Genomic DNA, 19393 nt, shown 5'->3' with positions numbered 1-19393 from the left:
AAGGGCTGCGCCGGGGGGGGATGGCGGTACCGGTGGGGGTGCCGGTGGCGGTGCTCACGCCTGTCCCCGCAGCCCGTTGTTGGGGCGGCGGCGGAGGAGGAGGTAGAGGAGATGCCGCAGGAGAAGAAGCTGCGCATGGCCAAGCTGTACCTGGAGCAGCTCCGCCAGTACGGTGAGCCCCACCTGGCCCCTGGCGCCGGTGCCCCGGCGGGGCAGAGAGGCGGGCAGCCCCCGGTGCTGAGCCTGGCCCTCATGCCCCGTGTCCACCGCAGAGGAGGAGCGGGCGGCGGCAGAGGAGGAAGAGACGCCCGCAGATCTCATCGGTGACCGGCTGAAGGAGGACGTGGTGAGCAGGGAGCGGGGCGCGTCCCCTTGGTCCCGGTGGCGCCGGCGGGCTCTGTCCCCCTCCCACGGGGCTGGGGCTGCCTCCGCTGAGCCTCCTGCTTCTTCCCCAGCTCGAGCAGAAGGGCCGGCTGCAGCGCCTCATCGCCAAAGACGTAAGTGCCCAGTGCTGGGGGGCTGCCGGACTGTAAGTGCCGGCTTTGGGGACACTCAGGCATGGCCACAGCTGGTACCCCGACTTGCCATGCCAGCTATGGGACCACAGCCCTTCTCCCGCCCGGCGTGCCGGCTGCTGGCGCCCTGGAGAAGGAAGGGTGCTGTGCTCGGGTGCTCCCAAGCCTGGGGAAGGGACGGGGGCAGCCCAGCTCACATCCCGCTCTCCCTGCAGGTGCAGCCTCTGGATCCAGCCAGCATCCGCATGCTGCGGGGGCACCAGCTGCCCATCACCTGCCTGGTCATCTCTCCGGATGACAGGTTCATCTTTTCTGCTTCCAAGGACGGCTCCCTCATCAAATGCAAGTGTTCCCCTGGGGCCACGACGGGCTGTTCCCCCAGCCCGAACCCTGCGGGGACCCTGCAGCAGCAGGACCGTGGGTGCCTGTGGAGGTGGCTTGGCCCCTGGCCCCTCTGGGGATGTGCACATGCATCGTTTTGGGCTCTGTGGGAGGCTCACTGATGCTTTCCGGAGTGGTGGGAGGCTCCCAGGGGGTGACGGTGGTGCCTTTCCCGTAGGGGAGGTGGAGAGCGGGAAGAGGCTCTGCGTTGTGCCTGGGGGGAAGAAGGGCACTGGGGAGCGGCACGCGTCGCATGTCCTCTGCATGGCCATCTCATCGGATGGCAAGTACCTGGTACGGGAGAGGGATGCTGGCGCTGCCATGTGGGGCGGAGAGGTGGTGGTGGGGAGTGCATCTCCTCCCGGGGTCCTGGGGAGCCGTATCTCATGCCCAGGTATACTTTGCTGGGTTAAAGCAGCCCCTGCCTCCACCGGAGTCAAGAATGGGTCCCTGGGACCCCCCAAAGCACATGGGGTGGGAGCAGAGGCTGGCACGGGCCGCAGGTCCCCGAGGAGTAGGTCTCGGGTATCCCCTGTGTTCTGCCAGGCTACGGGAGACAGGAACAAGATGATCGTGATCTGGGATGCAGCCAGCTGCAAGCGCCTGCACATCTTCACCGGGCACCGCAATGCCGTCTCGGTGAGTCAGGGGCATCAGCTGTGACGCCTGTGGGGCCAGGCAGCGCCATCCTCCCTGGTGCCCCTCACCGCTGCCCCCCCAGACGGACATCTGTCTGTCCATCCGCAGGGCCTGTCCTTCTGGAAAGACACGTACCAGCTGTACAGCTGTGGCTGTGCCCGCCGCAGCTCTTTGCCACCTCTCCCTCCAGTTTCGGGCACCAGGACGTCATCAGGTCATCACAGGGGTGGACAGCCTGAGCCGGGACTGCTGTGTGACGGCGGGGGGACGGGACGGCACCGTGCGGCTCTGGAAGATCCCCGAGGAGTCACAGCTTGTGTTTTACGGGCACCAGTAGGTCTGGGGCGGGAGAGGGGCCTGCGGGCAGGCGGGTCCAGCTGGGGCAGCGGTGTGAGGGTGCCAAGTGTCACCAGGAGCCTGCTGGCGCTCTGGGGACACTGACGCCCTGGTGAGCCCTTGCTTCCTAAATGGAATCCCAAAGCACGCTCGGAACTGCTGGTAGTTGCCTGTTCTCTCCGTAGGGGCTCCATCGACTGTATCCAGCTGATCAACGAGGAGCACATGGTGTCGGGCGCTGATGACGGGTGAGCGCGGGGCTGGCTGGTGCCCGGGGTGGGCAGGCGGTGCCCCCCGCAGCCCCCTCACCCCTCCCCGCCCTGGCAGGTCCGTAGCCCTGTGGGGGCTGACGAAGAAGAAGCCACTGGCGCTGGCCCGGCAGGCGCACGGCATGCAGGACTCCCAGGGCCTGCAGCAGCCGTACTGGATCTCCGCAGTGGCCGCTCTGCGCAACAGTGACCTCCTGGCTACAGGTGTGTGGCAGCCGCTTTGGAGCAGGGGTTTGGGGGGGCTGTCCTGCTCCCTTCCCTGGGTCAGGATGCATAGCAGGAGTCTCCTCTCTCTGCCCCAGGCTCCCACAGTGCCAGCGTGAAGCTCTGGAAGTGTGGTGAGGGATTTCGGAAGCTGGAGCCCCTCTGTGACATCCCCTTGGTACGGATGGGGAGGTTGGGGATGCTGGAGCTGGGCTGGGGGCGTCTCTTGGTGGGGGCTCCCCTCCCTGGGCGGCAGGAGGAGACTGCGGGAGCCCCTCACCCTGCCCTGTCCCCTCCAGGTGGGTTTTGTCAACAGCCTCAAGTTCTCCGCAGGCGGCGACTTCCTGGTGGCCGGCCTTGGACAGGAGCACCGGTACCGTCCCCACTCCCTGCCACTGCCCAGGGGCAGCCCCCTCTCCGCTGCGGCCCGGCCGAGGGTGACCCCCATCTCTCTCATCTATAGGCTCGGCCGGTGGTGGAGAGTCAAAGAAGCCAAAACCAGCATCTGCATCATCCCCCTGAAGCGGAGGGCTGCAGCCCCCAGCCCCGAAGCCCCCGACAGCTCCTAGCCCCCTGGCCCCGGAGCCGCCGGAGCTGCGTCCCACGTCCTTCATGCGACCACCCTCCTGGGGCCGGCAGGGCACGAGTGGGGGGTGTCGCGTGGCCCCCCCACCCCTGCTGGCCCCCATATCATGCTGTGGCTCTCCCCTCTGCGAGGGTCTGCCCCCTTCCCTCAGGTTCGGATGGACAGGAGCTGTGGCAGAGTCCATTTAAAAACAAACAAACAAACAAACAAACAAACAAAACCAAGACCACTTTATTTACATAAATTAAAAAAAAAAAAAATCACGCTCTTGCTCACGGAAAAAATCTACTCTTAAAAACTTGGTTGGGCTCAAATACCTGGGTCCTGTTACTTGCCCTCAGCCCCCGCCGGACCCCCCGGGCTCTGCAGGGGCCGGGGGGGCAGCGGGCATTGAGCCCCGCTCCTCTGCCCTGTCTCCCACGAAGGGGTGAGAAGCACTATGCACAGCGAGCAGGGGGACGGAGGGGGCTTGGGCCCAGCCTGGCAGCGCTCGGCGGCTTTCCCGGGGCCGAAAACGAGGAGGAAAAGGTGAAAATGTGCAAAGGGCCTGGAGGGGGTGTCTCTGCTGGCCCAGGGAGGGGGGACGTGGGACACGGCTTGGCACAAGGGGGACATGAAAGGCCCCACACCAGGAAATCGGGGTGGGCGATAGGGCGAGGGCAGTGGGTGCTGGGGCAGGGCTCGGCGTGGCTCGGCGCAAGCGGGGCGTGACTTGGTGTGGCTCAGCAAGAGGGAGTCGGGTTGTGCACGGCGGCTTGGGGCAAGGGGCTTGCACCACAGCTGGTGCAGGGGTGGGGAACGTGTACCACAGTGCAGTTCAAGGGCCGGGGTCTGTGCACTGCGGCTCAGTGCAAGGGACGGGGGGCACGTTCACCGTGGCTCGGGGCAGGGGATGGAGGGGATGATGTGCACCTCAGCTCAGTGCAAGGGACGGGGACGTGGACGGACCGTGGCTTGGTGCAAGGGACAGGGGGACACGTACCAGGGCTCAGCGCAGGGGATGGGGGAATGTGCAGAACGGCTCAGTGCAGGTGACGCAGGGGACGTGCACCACAGCTCAGTGCAAGAGATGGGGGGACACGCACCATGGCTCAGTGCAGGTGACAACAGGGTCGTGCACCACGGCTCAGTGCAAAGGACTGGGGATGTTCGCCATGGCTGGGTGCAGGGACAGGGGGTAGTGCACCAGGGCTCAGGGCAGGGGACAAGGGATGTGTAACGTGGCTCAGTGCAAAGGAAGGGTGACAACGTACCATGACCCAGCGCGTGGGACGTGTAGCTCGTGCTGGGGTGGGGGCCGAGCCTCCCGGTTGCCTCTGGCCCCTGAGCGGGCGGTGCCGCGGGCGCTGCTCTCCCTGGGGAGGGAGCCGGGGTGCAGTGCAGCCGCGGGCAGGAGCAGCAGCACCACGACCTGGCCTCCCCGTCCTTCACAAGGACGACGTTGTGGAGTCCACCACCTCACGGCCGTTGCGCACTGTGGGCACGTACTGCGAGGCCGAGCCTGGCCAGGAAGGCAGCAGTCAGGGGCAGGCTGGGGTCCGGCAGCAGCACCCCCCCCACGGCATCCCACTGGGGTGGGCGATGGGTGCCCAGGGTGCTCCGTCCCCCAGGGCTGGGGTCGAGGGTGCCCAGGGCAGCTGTGCCCCCCCTGGGTTGGTGACAGGGGCCGGGGGCAGCTGCATCCCCCGGGGCTGGGGTGGAGGGTGCCCAGGGTGGCCGTGTCCCCCCAGGGTGAGGACAGGCCCCCGGGACTGGTCCCCCCCAGCAGACCATGCTGCAGCCTTGGGGCTCACAGCCATGTGAGAAAGGGGGAGATGGGGGATTGGGACAGAGCCAAGGCTGAGCCATAGGGGACACAGCAGCCTCTATTGCCCTGTTCCCAGCTGTGCCCTACCCTGCACCCCTGTTTCCTTCAGGGGCCCGTGCTGGGCTGCCCCCAGCTCCCTGCCAGGAAGGGGGTGCTGCCCCCCAGCCCTTCCCCAGCCCCCCTGCACTCACCGTGGGACTGGCTAAAGCTGGCGGCTGCCACGCTGAACCGAGCGGTGCCCACGCGGTGGCTGGCCACGTTCTTCTGGGGTTGGAAGAGTATGATGTGGAGCTTGGGGGTGAAGAGGCAGCCAAGGACCACGGTGCCGCTGAGGCTCACTGAGATGCACATGGTGGTGGTCTGGACCTGGAGACAGCGGTGGGCATCAGGTGCTGCTGCCGCCAGCCCTCTGCCCCGAGTGGGGCAGGATGAAGCCCTCGCTGTGGCACCAGCCACCTCCCACCGGGCAGAGGCTGCTGCCTGCACCCCGCAGGCACATCCCACCCTGCACCGGGTCCCTCCGTCAGGGTGGACCTGCTGGAGACCCATGGGCAGAGGATGGGCACTGCCCTGATGGGGACACGCTGCTCCTGCAAGGGGGGCGCACCCTGAGCAGCACCCCACCCAGCCTCACCGACACCCCTCATCCCAGTGCCTGCTCCCACCAGGGGATACAGGTCCTCTCCAGAAGTCCCCGACCGCAGCCACCCCCACACAGTCCTCCAGAGCCGGCAGGGCACCTTGCTGGGGGGTTGAGGTGGTGCAGGGTGCACCCCACGCTCCTCCATCCCCTGCACTGCTCGGCTTCCCAGGGACCAGGCGGGCCCTGGGGTTGGCATTCATGCGCTGGGGCTGAAGGGTGGCAATCACTCCTCTGCAGTCAGGTCAGAGGGGGTCTCTGGAGGTCTCAGGGGCATTTCCCATCCTCACCCTAGCAAACAGTCTGCCAAGGGCAGTCCTTCTCCCCAGGACTCGTTACCCCCTCAGCCACACTTCACCCGGTAACGAACGCCCCAATGCAGAGGTGACCATCACCAGGTCCATGGCCGAAGACCCTTGCCCAGGCCCACGCATCTCCTAGCCACAAACCCTGCGGGGCCCAAGTCACCAGGAGCGCTCCGATCAAGCCCTTTTAGAGTTTTCGGGGCATTTCCGTGTCTTGAAGGCATAGACCGTGCAGAGGACCATCAAGAGGACATTGTAGGTGAGTGAAACGAGCATGTTGGAATCGCGGTTGTTGCACTTGAGGGTGACGATGTACCTCTTGTCAGGCTCCGTCTCCTTGCCTGTGCCAGGGGTCTCCACCAGCAGCCAGATGATGACGATGATCAGCTGGCAAGAGATAAGGGCCATGCAGATGACCACCTGTGACGTGGGGCTTATGAACCGGGGGCGCTGGACCCCCTCCTTCACCCCGCTGTGCCCATAGCACACGGGTCCCCAGGTGTGGGCAGGATGGAGGAACCGGAGGGCTTTGGGTCAAATACGGGTCTCCTTCCTCCTCCCCGTCCCTCCACCCATCCCTTTCCAGTTAGGCAGCCAACCCTTGTCTCCATCTCTGGACTCACCATCAAAATTAACATTGAGCATAAAGTCCTTGTAGAACCTCTTGCCATTGACGGCTTTCACGGCGTCGCAGAGCTTGGTGGCGTTGGGGCACAGCGCCTGGTGCATGTTGTGGAGAGAGCGGGCCATGGCATAGACCGCATTGACCACAAACGTGATCTTGGACTCTGGCTCAAACTTGCCTGTCTTTGAGGGAGTACCGGCTACAGTCCTGCGTGTGGAAGCTGCACTTGAACTTCTGCTCCCAAAAGTCCCGAAAGCAGGGATTTCGGCTGTTATTGTAGGGGTTGAGGTTACGGAAGTAGGCAGCAAACTCCTTAATGGGGTAGGCTGCCAGCTCGATGGTGATTGCTCCCTCCGCCACTGCTTCACTGCCAGCCACCACGCTCTCCAGGGCTCCCCACCCATCACTGGCCACCCACATGAAGGACACGTTGGCTCTCTGGGCAGCTGCCAGCAGCTCCCGGACGGGGGGGAGCGAGGAGCCCCCCAAGCACGGCCACCTCTGCCCCACCGCCCCGGCAGGGCAGCCCCAGGGGGCGCAGGGTCCTTCTCACCCCTTGCCTCCCTCCCTTCCTTCCGCAGGATGGCGGGGAGACTCCCCGACCGCCCTAGGCGGGCCTGGGAGGAGGAGGACAGAGCTGCCCCAGCTCCCAGCTCCAGGCCAAAGCCCAGTGAGATGTGTAAGCTTGAGCCGCTGCAGGCAGGTGAGTGTGTGGGCGCTGCAGGCAGGGGGCTGCCCACCCTGCTCTGCCCTGTCCCAGGCTCCCATCCCCCAGGCGGGCTGGCATCGGGGCTCCCACGGCACATTGGCCAGGGAGCCAGCCCTCTGATGGCATCCCGGGACAGGGACTCTCCCTGCCCCGCAGTGCCAGCGTGTCCCTCACCTGGGCACGCCAGGGCCCCCTCCCCGTGCTGCCCTCCAGCATCGCACCTTTGCCCCTGGGGCACTGTCCTGGTTTCAGCTGGGATAGAGTTAATTTTCTTCTTGGTAGCTGGTATGGGGCTGTGTTTTGGGTTTAGGATGAGAACAATGTCGAGGATACACTGACGTTTTGTTCTTGCTAAGTAGTTGCTAAGTGGCTCTCACAGTGGTAAAGGACTTTTCAACTGCCCATGCTCTGCCGGGTGCACGAGAAGCTGGGAGGGGGCACAGCCAGGACAGCTGACCCAGACTGGCCAAGGGGCTATTCCATACCATGTGACGTCATGCTCAGTATATATATACTGGGGGAGCTAGCCGGGGGAGGGGGCAACGATCGCTGCTTGGGGGACATTGGGCGTGATGGCGTTTGTCTTCCCAAGTAACCGTTACGCGTGATGGAGCCCTGCTTTCCTGGAGATGACTGAACACCTGCCTGCTGATGGGAAGGAGTGAATGAATTCCTTGTTTTGTTTTGTTTGCGTGCACGGTTTTTGCTTTGCCTATTTAACTGTTCTAATTTATTTTACTTCAATTATTAAACTGTTCTTATCTCAACCCACGAGTTTCCTCCCTTTTACCCTTCTGATTCTCTCCCCCATCCCACTGGTGGGGAGTGAGTGAGCGGCTGCGTGGTGCTTAGTTGCTGGCTGGGGTTAAACCACGACAGTCCTTTTTGGCGCCCAACGTGGGGCTCGAAGGGTTTGAGATAATAACAGATTAACTAGAGTGTATTAAGGAATTTCATTCTGTTAACAGTTATTGGTTGTAATATTGATTCATCCGTTCTCGGTACTAGTGTACCTGATCTGCACCATGCTCTTGTTTTTGCTGTGCTTTGCCATAATGAGTGATGTGTTGCCTGGAAGACTGGTTATTAAAACACTGGCCTTGAGTGCTATCTGGTATTTGGGTTCTGTAGTGAAGCCATTACTGTACTTCGGGTACCACCTCATGGAGACAATTAGCAATTATACCTTCTCTTCTGAGAGTTTTTTTATGGAGGAAATACAGGATGGCACCTTTGTTACTTTCTTCTATGATGTTTTCTCCTTCATTACAACAATTTTTCATTATCTTGAGCATCCTTGGGTAGTTAAGATATATCCGTTGATAGTTCTTGGGAATTTTGTTTCAGTTTTATCTAAGGTTAATAAGCAGCTTAAGAATATCATCCAGAGATCTCCTCCAAGGCTGGATAGTTATGAGTGGCAGGGTGTGTGGGAGAGTATGGGCAAGTACCTAGGACAATGGGCACCTCCAGTGTTTTGGAACTTCACCCCTGAACAAGTGCAGAATCCTGAAAAACTAGTAAAGTATTTGGAAAATGTATGTTGTCACCCTGGCAACTCCAGAGAGACACAGATCACTGCAACGTGCTGGGGCCTGGCCCACGCCTACCGAGCCCTATTCAACACTATTCAGTACCCTCAAGGGAAAGAGAAGGTCTCTGGATTGGATGACAAAATGACGGCCCCCATGGCTGTGCCGGCCTCTGCCACAGGCACTGCGGCTGTGCCAGCCCCTGCGCCGGCCCCCGTGGCTGTGCCAGCCCCCACGATAGGCACTGCGGCTGGGCCAGAGAACCAATCCGTGCCAGTATCACTTGCCCCTATACAGAAGAAAAAATACACAAGGAAATCAGCTCGTTTAGTAAGGGCTGATGATGAGCCAGGGCCATCGAGAGAACAGGAGGAGGAAGAGGCGGAACCCATAAATGAGATGGTAACCACCCGATCCCTCTCCCTGAGTGAGCTGCGAGATATGCGAAAAGATTTCGGTCGTCGTCCAGGTGAGCACATCATCACCTGGCTGCTCCGATGCTGGGATAATGGAGCCAGTAGCCTGGAATTAGAGGGTAGGGAAGCCAAGCAGCTGGGATCCCTTTCTAGAGAAGGAGGCATTGACAAAGCAATTGGAAAAGGGGCAAAAGCCCTCAGCCTCTGGAGGCGACTCCTGTCAGGTGTGAAGGAAAGATATCCCTTCAAGGAAGATGTTATATGTCACCCAGGCAAGTGGACCACCATGGAGAGAGGTATCCAGTACCTGAGGGAATTAGCTGTGCTGGAAGTGATTTATAATGACCTGGATAATGAGCAGTTATCCAAAGATCCAGACGAAGTCCAATGCACACGACCCATGTGGCGGAAGTTTGTACGGAGCGCACCATCATCACATGCAAACTCATTGGCAATAATGACCTGGAAAGATGAAGAGGGACCAACAGTGGATGAAATGGCTGGCCAGCTCCGACAATACGAAGAAAGTCTCTCTTCCTCCCTACAGGCCTGCGTATCGGCTGTGGAAAAACTGTCCCAGAAGGTCCAGCAACTCAAAGAGGATATATCCTACTCCTCACCTGTACGAAGCAGTATCTCAGCCATTAGGAGTAAGCGTCCCTCTGTTCAAGAGAGAAGATACAGCGGATACACACCACGGGGCACCCTGTGGTTTTATCTGCGTGACCACGGAGAGGACATGAGGAAGTGGGATGGAGAATCTACCTCGACCCTAGAGGCACGGGTACGTGAGTTGCAAGGAAAAACAACTACAAAAGGTGGTTCTCCCAGGAGAGTTGCGGCTCCAGTTTCCAGCGAGCAGTTCCTCAGACAGGGTAGAAGGGCTGATTCTGTTTCCAATCCTAATAAAGGGACTTTTGACTCGCATTTACAAGAAGTGAGTAACGAGTGCTATGACCAGGACTAGAGGGGCCCTGCCTCCAGCCAGGTGGAGGAGAGGGACAATCGGGTGTACTGGACTGTGTGGATTCGATGGCCTGGCACATCAGCCCCACAGGAGTATAAGGCTTTAGTAGACACCGGTGCACAGTGTACCCTCATGCCATCAAGCTGTAAAGGGGCAGAACCCATCTGTATTTCTGGAGTGACAGGGGGATCCCAAGAGCTGACTGTATTGGAGGCTGAAGTGAGCCTGACTGGGAATGAGTGGCAGAAGCACCCCATTGTGACTGGCCCAGAGGCTCCGTGCATCCTTGGTATAGACTACCTCAGGAGAGGGTATTTCAAGGACCCAAAAGGGTACCGGTGGGCTTTTGGCATAGCCGCATTGGAGACAGAGGAAATTAAACAGCTGTCTACCCTGCCCGGTCTTTCGGAGGACCCTTCTGTTGTGGGGTTGCTGAGGGTCAAAGAACAACAGGTACCAACTGCTACCACAACAGTGCACCGGCGGCAATATCGCACCAACAGAGACTCCCTGATTCCCATCCATAAGCTGATTCGTCAGCTGGAGAGCCAAGGAGTGATTAGCAAGACTCACTCACCCTTTAACAGTCCCATATGGCCAGTGCGGAAGTCTAATGGAGAGTGGAGACTAACAGTAGACTATCGGGGCCTGAATGAAGTCACGCCACCACTGAGCGCTGCCGTACCAGACATGTTAGAACTTCAATATGAATTGGAGTCAAAGGCAGCCAAGTGGTATGCCACCATTGACATCGCTAATGCATTTTTCTCAATCCCTTTGGCAGCAGAGTGCAGGCCACAGTTTGCTTTCACTTGGAGGGGGGTCCAGTACACCTGGAATCGACTGCCCCAGGGGTGGAAACACAGCCCCACCATTTGCCATGGACTGATCCAGACTGCATTGGAACAGGGTGGGGCTCCGGAACACCTGCAGCACATTGATGACATCATTGTGTGGGGCAACACAGCAGCAGAAGTTTTTGAGAAAGGGAAGAAAATAGTCCAAATTCTTCTGGAAGCTGGCTTTGCTATAAAACAAAGTAAGGTCAAGGGACCTGCACAGGAGATCCAGTTTTTAGGAATAAAATGGCAAGATGGGCGTCGTCAGATCCCAATGGATGTAATCAACAAAATCACAGCCATGTCCCCACCAACCAGCAAAAAGGAAGCACAAGCTTTCTTGGGCGTTGTGGGTTTTTGGAGAATGCATATTCCACATTACAGTCTCATAGTAAGCCTTCTCTATCAAGTGACCCGCAAGAAGAACGATTTCAAATGGGGCCCTGAGCAACGACAAGCCTTTGAACAAATTAAACGGGAGATAGTTCATGCAGTTGCCCTTGGGCCAGTCCGGGCAGGACAAGATATTAAAAATGTGCTCTACACTGCAGCTGGGGAGAACGGCCCTACCTGGAGCCTCTGGCAGAAAGCACCGGGGGAGACTCGAGGTCGACCCCTGGGGTTCTGGAGTCGGGGATACAGAGGATCTGAGGCCCACTATACTCCAACTGAAAAAGAGATATTGGCAGCATATGAAGGAGTTCGAGCTGCTTCAGAAGTGGTTGGTACTGAAGCACAGCTCCTCCTGGCACCCCGACTGCCGGTGCTGGGCTGGATGTTCAAAGGGAGAGTCCCTTCTACCCATCATGCAACTGATGCTACGTGGAGTAAGTGGGTTGCACTCATTACACAACGGGCTCGAATAGGAAACCCCAGTCGCCCAGGAATCTTGGAAGTGATCATGGACTGGCCAGAAGGCAAAGATTTCGGAATATCGCCAGAGGAGGAGGTGATGCGTGCTGAGGAGGCCCCACCGTATAATAAACTATCAGAAAATGAGAAGCAATATGCCCTGTTCACTGATGGGTCCTGTCGTCTTGTGGGGAAGCATTGCAGGTGGAAAGCTGCTGTATGGAGTCCTGTACGACAGGTGGCGGAAACTGCTGAAGGAGAAGGTGAATCGAGTCAGTTTGCAGAGGTGAAAGCCATCCAGCTGGCTTTAGATATTGCTGAACGAGAAAAGTGGCCAACGCTCTATCTCTATACTGACTCATGGATGGTCGCAAATGCTCTTATGGGGGTGGCTGCGGCAATGGAAGCAGAGTAACTGGCAGCGCAGAGGCAAACCCATCTGGGCTGCCACATTGTGGCAAGATATTGCTGGCCGGGTAGAGAACCTGGTTGTAAAAGTACGCCACGTAGATGCTCATGTACCCAAGAGTCGGGCCACTGAAGAACATCAAAACAATCAGCAGGTGGATCAGGCTGCTAAGATTGAAGTGGCTCAGGTGGATCTGGACTGGCAGCATAAGGGTGAATTATTTCTAGCTCGGTGGGCCCATGACATCTCAGGCCATCAAGGAAGAGATGCAACATATAGATGGGCTCGCGATCGAGGGGTGGACTTAACCATGGACACTGTTGCACAGGTTATCCATGAATGCGAAACATGCGCTGCAATCAAGCGAGCCAAGCGGTTCAAGCCCCTCTGGCATGGAGGATGATGGCTGAAATACAAATATGGGGAGGCCTGGCAGATTGATTATATCACACTCCCACAAACCCGCCAAGGCAAGCGCCATGTGCTTACAATGGTGGAAGCAACCACTGGATGGCTGGAAACATATCCTGTGCCCCATGCCACTGCCCGGAACACTATCCTGGGTCTTGAAAAGCAAGTCCTATGGCGACATGGCACCCCAGAAAGAATTGAGTCAGATAACGGAACTCATTTCCGAAACAACCTCATAGACACCTGGGCCAAAGAGTATGGAATTGAGTGGGTATATCACATCCCCTATCACGCACCAGCCTCTGGGAAAATAGAACGATATAATGGACTGTTAAAGACTACACTGAGAGCAATGGGTGGTGGGACATTTAAACATTGGGATACACATTTAGCAAAGGCCACCTGGGTAGTCAACACCAGGGGATCTGCCAATCGAGCTGGCCCTGCCCAATCAAAACTTATACGTACTGTAGAGGGGGATAAAGTCCCTGTAGTGCACATAAAAAATACGATGGGAAAGAGAGTCTGGGTTAATCCCACCTTAGGCAAAGGTAAACGCATTCGTGGGATTGCTTTTGCTCAAGGACCTGGGTGCACTTGGTGGGTGATGCGGGAAGATGGGGAGGTCCGATGTGTACCTCAAGGAGATTTGATTTTGGGTGAAAATAGCCAATGAACTGAATTATATAATGTTTGTTGCTGTATAATACTGTATGTCATCACTTCTGTGATTACTATATGACATATCAACAGTATATAGCAAGAATCGCCCAAACTAATGGAGAATGAGCTCTGAGGAAACCAAGCAAAGCGCAGAGATGGTAGAACTAGACCTGGCTTCAGCATGCTACAATCCAACACCACGCGCTACCTCTCCTGCCCAGAAAGACTGTTATGACAGATGAATCCCAGAGTCATAAACTAAATGAACTCAACAAATGTTCTAGAGGGAATGATACTCGTGTATTGTATCAAAGGAAAGGAAGGGGGTGGTCTTTAATGAGGATATGTTGGATAATGTGGGACCTGGGCATGACGTAAATGTTATGGAATAAGGGGTGGATACTGTCCTGGTTTCAGCTGGGATAGAGTTAATTTTCTTCTTGGTAGCTGGTATGGGGCTGTGTTTTGGGTTTAGGATGAGAACAATGTCGAGGATACACTGACGTTTTGTTCTTGCTAAGTAGTTGCTAAGTGGCTCTCACAGTGGTAAAGGACTTTTCAACTGCCCATGCTCTGCCGGGTGCACGAGAAGCTGGGAGGGGGCACAGCCAGGACAGCTGACCCAGACTGGCCAAGGGGCTATTCCATACCATGTGACGTCATGCTCAGTATATATATACTGGGGGAGCTAGCCGGGGGAGGGGGCAACGATCGCTGCTTGGGGGACATTGGGCGTGATGGCGTTTGTCTTCCCAAGTAACCGTTACGCGTGATGGAGCCCTGCTTTCCTGGAGATGACTGAACACCTGCCTGCCGATGGGAAGGAGTGAATGAATTCCTTGTTCTGTTTTGTTTGCGTGCACGGTTTTTGCTTTGCCTATTTAACTGTTCTAATTTATTTTACTTCAATTATTAAACTGTTCTTATCTCAACCCACGAGTTTCCTCCCTTTTACCCTTCTGATTCTCTCCCCCATCCCACTGGTGGGGAGTGAGCGAGCGGCTGCGTGGTGCTTAGTTGCTGGCTGGGGTTAAACCACGACAGGCACACAGGGGACACCAGCATCCCAGCCTTGAGCCAGGGCTGGTGACATCACCGGGAGCTGGGCAGAGGGCTTGAGTGTTCCCCCCTGCCTGCCCCCCAGCCCTGCCTGCTCTCTCTCTGCCAGATTCATGCCACTCTGCCTTGGCTCTGCCCAGGGAGGAAGCGTATACCCTGGGCATCATCCGAGCCTTCCTCCGGAGCAGACCAAAGGTAACCTTGGCCAGTTCTACGAGGCGGCGCCCCTGTCTCCTGGCCGATCTTTCTGACCCCATCCCGTGCTCACAAGGTGCTGGGGGCTGTGCTGGCCACCCCGCAGCTCTCTCTCTCCCCCCTGACACTGTCTGTCCATCTGTCCCCTCCCCGGCTGGCAGCAAGAGGACCAGAAGCTGCAGTTTCTGGCCTCCGTCCACACCATCTGCAGCACTACCAGAGTGGACTCCACCATGTGGGACATGCTTTACTTCTGCCAGCTGGAGGTGGCGGAGACCATTGAGGTGAGGGGACAGCCAGCCAGGCTGAGGCAGGGGCAGCGTGCAGTGGCATGGCCCTGGGGGCAGGAGAGGGCTCGGCCAGGCAGCGGGGTGTGGATGAGCACTGCTCCGGGTCTCCGTCCTTGTAGATGCTCCAACGCCACCTGGGTGGCCCGGCTGGAGCCCAGGCTTGGACCCGATGACATTTGCAGGTCTCTCGGCCAGCCTGTGGCTCTGTAATGGGCACAGCCCTTCCCACCACAGGGCTTGGGACCGCTGGGTGCTGGGTGGGGAGGGGGTGCCAAGATGGGGGCACCTGGGCTCTGCCAGCCCCGCAGGCTCTTGCTGGCCAAGGGAGACTGCCCATCCCGATCCGTCCCACCCTGCTGTGCTCCACAGGTGCTGCTGCAAGAGGAGCCCGCTGACCACCTGGACACTGCGGTGCGGCAGCAAGCCATGCTGGCCATCAGCTCCATGAGGTAGCTGCCCCAGCCCCCAGCTTGGCCTTCCCGGTGCTGGGCAATCCCAGGTCGGGGGCTTCCCCAGCCCTGGGTCCACGAGGGAGGCAGACAGCAGGGCAGGGGGTGCCACAGGGTTTTCCCCCCAAAGGCGAGTGTCAGCGTCATGGGGGGGTTGAGATGTCCCCTGCAGTGTGGGGATCAGCCCAGGTCTCCAACCCCGGGGTCTGCTTCCTCCTTGCTGGATCTGAAGAGCAATTCTCTGTCCCCACAGCCAAGCGGGGCTGCTTCTGCAGGAGAAGAGCAGCAGCCTCCTCCAAATCTGCTTCTGCAGCATCTTCCACCTGCCTCCGCAGGACAGCCAGGGACCCACGGCTTTCCTCTACTCCCAGGTACGCCACAGGGTGAAACACAGGGACCTCCCCCACCCCGAGGCCCCTTCCTGGGCACCGCAGGGCCACAGACACCCCCCCCCACCCCCACCCCGAGGCTTCCAGGGCTGCCCCCAAGACTCTGTCCGCCTCACAGACCCTGGCTGCGATGGACAGCATGCTGCAGGCACTGGTACGCAGCGCCGGCCCTCTCGGCATCCTGGAGCTGCAGAAGATCTTGCAGGTCGGGCCTTGGCACAGGGTCGCCACGGGCAGTGACCCCCGGGTTGAGCAGTGCCCCCTGCCCAGTGCCTGGTGCAAGGAGGGGGGCAGGGAACATCCCTCCTTCCCTGCCGTGCCCCTCACCCAGCCCCCTGCCTCCTGGCTGCTGCCAGAGACCCTTCTCCTCCTGCCCCAGCCCGCCTCACCCCTGCAGCCTTGCCCACTGCCCATCCTGCCCAACACTCCCTCCCAGATGGACCTGCCTGCCTGGCAAGGGGAGCCCAGCCCTGGGGCTTTCCCCTTCCAGCTTCACCACAGGCCATATCCCAGAGCCCGCACTGCAGGTCCCCAGGCAGGTGGTCATCCCAAAGCCTTGGGGTCCTCGGGTGGGGGGCGCAGGCACTTTTTTAGGTGGGAGTGAGTGGAAAGCAGCAGACGCAGCAGCAGGAGTGCGATGCGGCGACCTGCCTGGCCGCAGCAAGTTGCCGCGAGGGGCAAGAAGGACACGTGCCCCATCCCGGGCACTGCCCCGGCGCAAGCCTGACTGGGCTGGGCTGTGCCATGCCACCTCCCTGGCACATCAGCAGCTTTTCTCCTCCCAGCTCCTGCTGTCCTTCACCAACTCCCAGCTGGCAGCAGTGCAGGAGAGGGCCATGGCACGGATTGCCAGGCTAGCCAAGTTCATCACCACCTGCCCCCTGCTGCAGGTACGGAGCTCCTGGCCTGGGCAGCCCCAGTCCCCCATCCCCGTGCCCCTGAGCCCCAGCACCTCCCGGGGAAGCTGGGCACCCAGTCAGCAGGAGGTCAGGAGCAGGAGTCTTTGCCCTGCCCCTGTCCTGTCCATGCTCTCTCCCAGGGCAGAGCAGGGCTGCCACGGGCACAGGCAGGAACCTGCGTCTGGCAGCGCTGCCCTGCTCTGGGCTGCTGCCTGGCTGCTCTGGGAGCAGCTGGGGCTCACCTTGTGCCCATGCTGCCTCTCTTCCCCCAGCTCTGCCCCTGCTTTGCACAAGCCACAGTCAGACATCAGTGCTCCAAGACACATCGGTTTGCGATGCTGGGGAAGCTGGTGGGGCACCTCACCCTCTGCTGCACCTGCAAGGACCAGGGGACCCGCCACGAGGCTGCAGAAGCTCTCTATCACCTGCACACCTTCGTCCTGCAGCAGAGAAGTAAGAGAAGCTGTGTCGGGCTGGGTGCCCCGAGGCATGGGCAGCCAGGGGCCGCTCTCCTTGGCAAGAGAAAGCTTGATCCAACCCGCCGGCCCGAAAAGCCATTTCCCCTCACCCCTGCTCACACTAGCCCTGGACCCTCCCTGGTTTCTGCTCCCCAGACCTGTCTGGGTGCCCTCTTTCTTTGCCAGTGACTTTTCAGCCTGATGCTCTCAGACTGCACCTCCAGCTCTGCACCCTCGCTCTGAGAACCCTGGTTTTGCTCCTCCCCAGGCAGGTGGCCCTGGCTGCATGACACAGGGCAGCTGCAGGAGGCCTGGCAAGTGAAGCAGCCCTGGCAGCTTTCACAAAACGGCTGTGCCAGCGAAATCTTCTTGGTAAGAAGTGCCTTCGGCCCCTGGCCAGGGGGGTCGCCATGAGTGAAGGGACACCCAATGCATGGGGATGATGGGAGCTCGTGCTGTTTCTGAGCAGGGGCTAGGCAAAGGCCCCCAGCGAGCTCCAGTTCCCCACGGGACCCTGACCCCCACTGTCGGTCTCCTCCCCAGCGCACCCTGACTCTGCGTCTCACTCTCACTCCACAGCTGAGATGCTCTGGGTGACGCTCTGGGTGACAAATCTTCCCTCCTCTCCTTCATCTCACAGATGTTCACGAAATACCTCCGACCCTCCGACCAGGCAGACATCATCCTCATGGCCATCGAGAGCTTCAGAGACCCAAGCATCTACAGCATCAGTGTGGCTGCCCACATGGTGGACATCCTTGTGGCAGACCCTGCCTTCCAGGCAGGGCAGGTGAGGAGCCCGTGGGTGGCATGGCCGATGCTCCAGCCCAGCGGGGGACCTTTCCTCCCCCGGCTCTGCGCCTGGCCAGCACTGATGCTGTCTCAAGCCGGCGTACTGCAACGGGAACGGAAGCACCTCCCAGTGGGAGCTGGGTAAACGGCCACGCTTGCCCTGCTGACATCCCCACTCCCACCCATGTCTGCCCTCCAGGTGCTGAACGTCATGTGGGCCATCTACAGAAGCCTGCCCTCCATCAAGGCGCTGGTAGCCCTCAACAGCTTGGACAGGGCCCTGCTGGTGCTGATGGGCAAACATCCCAGCGAAGTGGTGGCCAGCCTGCTGCAGTGCTCCCCAACGTGCACCCCGTACGGGGCCCACCATTCTTTGGGGCTCCTCTCACACTGGGAGGGGGGCCCCAAGACCCTCCTGAGGGACTTCAGCCCAGCCATCCTCCGGGGTGTCCCCGCTGACAGAGCCCTGGTTTCCCGCAGTGTCGCCATGGCCATGTGGAAGACGATGCTGTCCGAGCCCCAGGCTGCAAAGAAGGTGCTGCAGGAGCTGCTCAGCATGCTGATGAACCAGTCGCTGCGCAAGACCTCCACCTCCCCTAAGGATCACCCGCGCATCCGCTCCCTGGCTGTGAGTTGCTGACCTCCGGGGCTGCTCTCAGCTGTGCGGGGCCGCTGCTCCCCTTCCCTGCCCACCCCAAGCCTTGACCTCCCCAGGGGCGCAGGGACATCTTGGTGTTTGGGTGTCTTCTGCAGGCAGCCAGGACGATAGGCGAGATCCTCCTGCAGCCCACCTGCCTGCAGCAGGTAGAGGCGATTTTCCCCCAGTTTTTCCTGGTGCTGCTTTTCCAAGTGTCGTTCACCACAGAGCTGACGCTGCAGGAGGTGCACATCTTCTGGAAGGAGCACCAACAGGATCTGCTCACTCCCATCAGGTGCTGCATCCCTGCCCTCTCATCCTTGCCAGCCACCTGGAGCCAAGCCAGGGCTCCCAGTGGGAGCTGAGCATTTCTTCTTGAGCAGGTCTGCGGTGCAGTCCATGAGAATGCTGCTCTGCAGCATGGGCTTTGAGAGCCAGGTGCTGGCCATTGAGGCGCAGGGTGGCTGGGACACCCTGCTCAGCGCCCAGACCCACCTCATGGGAGTGCGGATTGTGGCCAGGTGAGAGCCCCTTCTCCCTGCTCCTCGGGGACTGGGCACCCCATGCCACCCCCTCCCTTGGGGCTGATGGCAGCAGGGTCCCCGTTGCTCAGAGAAAGTGCTGCAGAGTGGTGATGTCCAGACTGGTGCGAACCCCAAAGAGATGTGCCTGCCTGTCTCAGGCCTGACCGTGCCTCCTTCCCCCTGCCAGGGAGATGATGAAGACCCCAAGACCCCTGCGCTCCACCATCTTCTGCCATCTGGCAGAGCTCCTCAGTGTGGAGGACCCCACCTGGGAGATGATCGCCATGGTCTTCCTCGTCGAGGTGAGCCTCGAGGTGGCACTGCTCCAAACTGCCTCCAACGCTCGGCTCGCCCATGCCCACCGCTGGGGGGGGAGCTGGGGCGGTGGGTGGGCTCCGGTTGGTACCATGGAGGAGCAGGCGAGCAACCAGGGCGGTGTGGTGTGGGGCACGGGGGCTCTCCGCAATCCCCGCCGCCTCCGTCCGGGTTTGGTCTTGCCCCAGCCTCCTTGCCCTGAGCTGATGGTTGGAGCCAGCACCACACCAGCTTCCGCTGCACGTGTTTCAGATGCTGGGCTGCACCGACCTCGGTGAAGA

General features: G+C 59.7%; 2 pseudogenes across 2 annotated transcripts in view; both read left to right on the top strand.

Annotated features, from left to right (window-relative positions):
• Positions 1 to 19393, top strand: part of LOC309594852 (U3 small nucleolar RNA-interacting protein 2-like) — a 59376-nt pseudogene that overhangs the window by 8800 nt on the left and 31183 nt on the right. The gene's annotated exons all lie outside the window — the stretch shown is intronic.
• On the top strand, positions 21 to 2913 carry LOC309594823 (U3 small nucleolar RNA-interacting protein 2-like; annotated as a pseudogene). The gene is made up of 13 exons: positions 21 to 26; positions 73 to 172; positions 273 to 346; positions 456 to 497; positions 731 to 857; positions 1075 to 1190; positions 1443 to 1535; positions 1644 to 1868; positions 2057 to 2119; positions 2199 to 2346; positions 2421 to 2522; positions 2644 to 2717; positions 2808 to 2913. The product of its transcript is annotated as a U3 small nucleolar RNA-interacting protein 2-like (transcript).

Source organism: Platalea leucorodia, assembly GCF_965183815.1.
Source record: "Platalea leucorodia genome assembly, chromosome: 9".
Classification (NCBI taxonomy): domain Eukaryota; kingdom Metazoa; phylum Chordata; class Aves; order Pelecaniformes; family Threskiornithidae; genus Platalea; species Platalea leucorodia.
The sequence above is the reverse complement of the archived record's forward strand: the minus strand, read 5'-3'. Positions and strand labels throughout refer to the sequence as shown.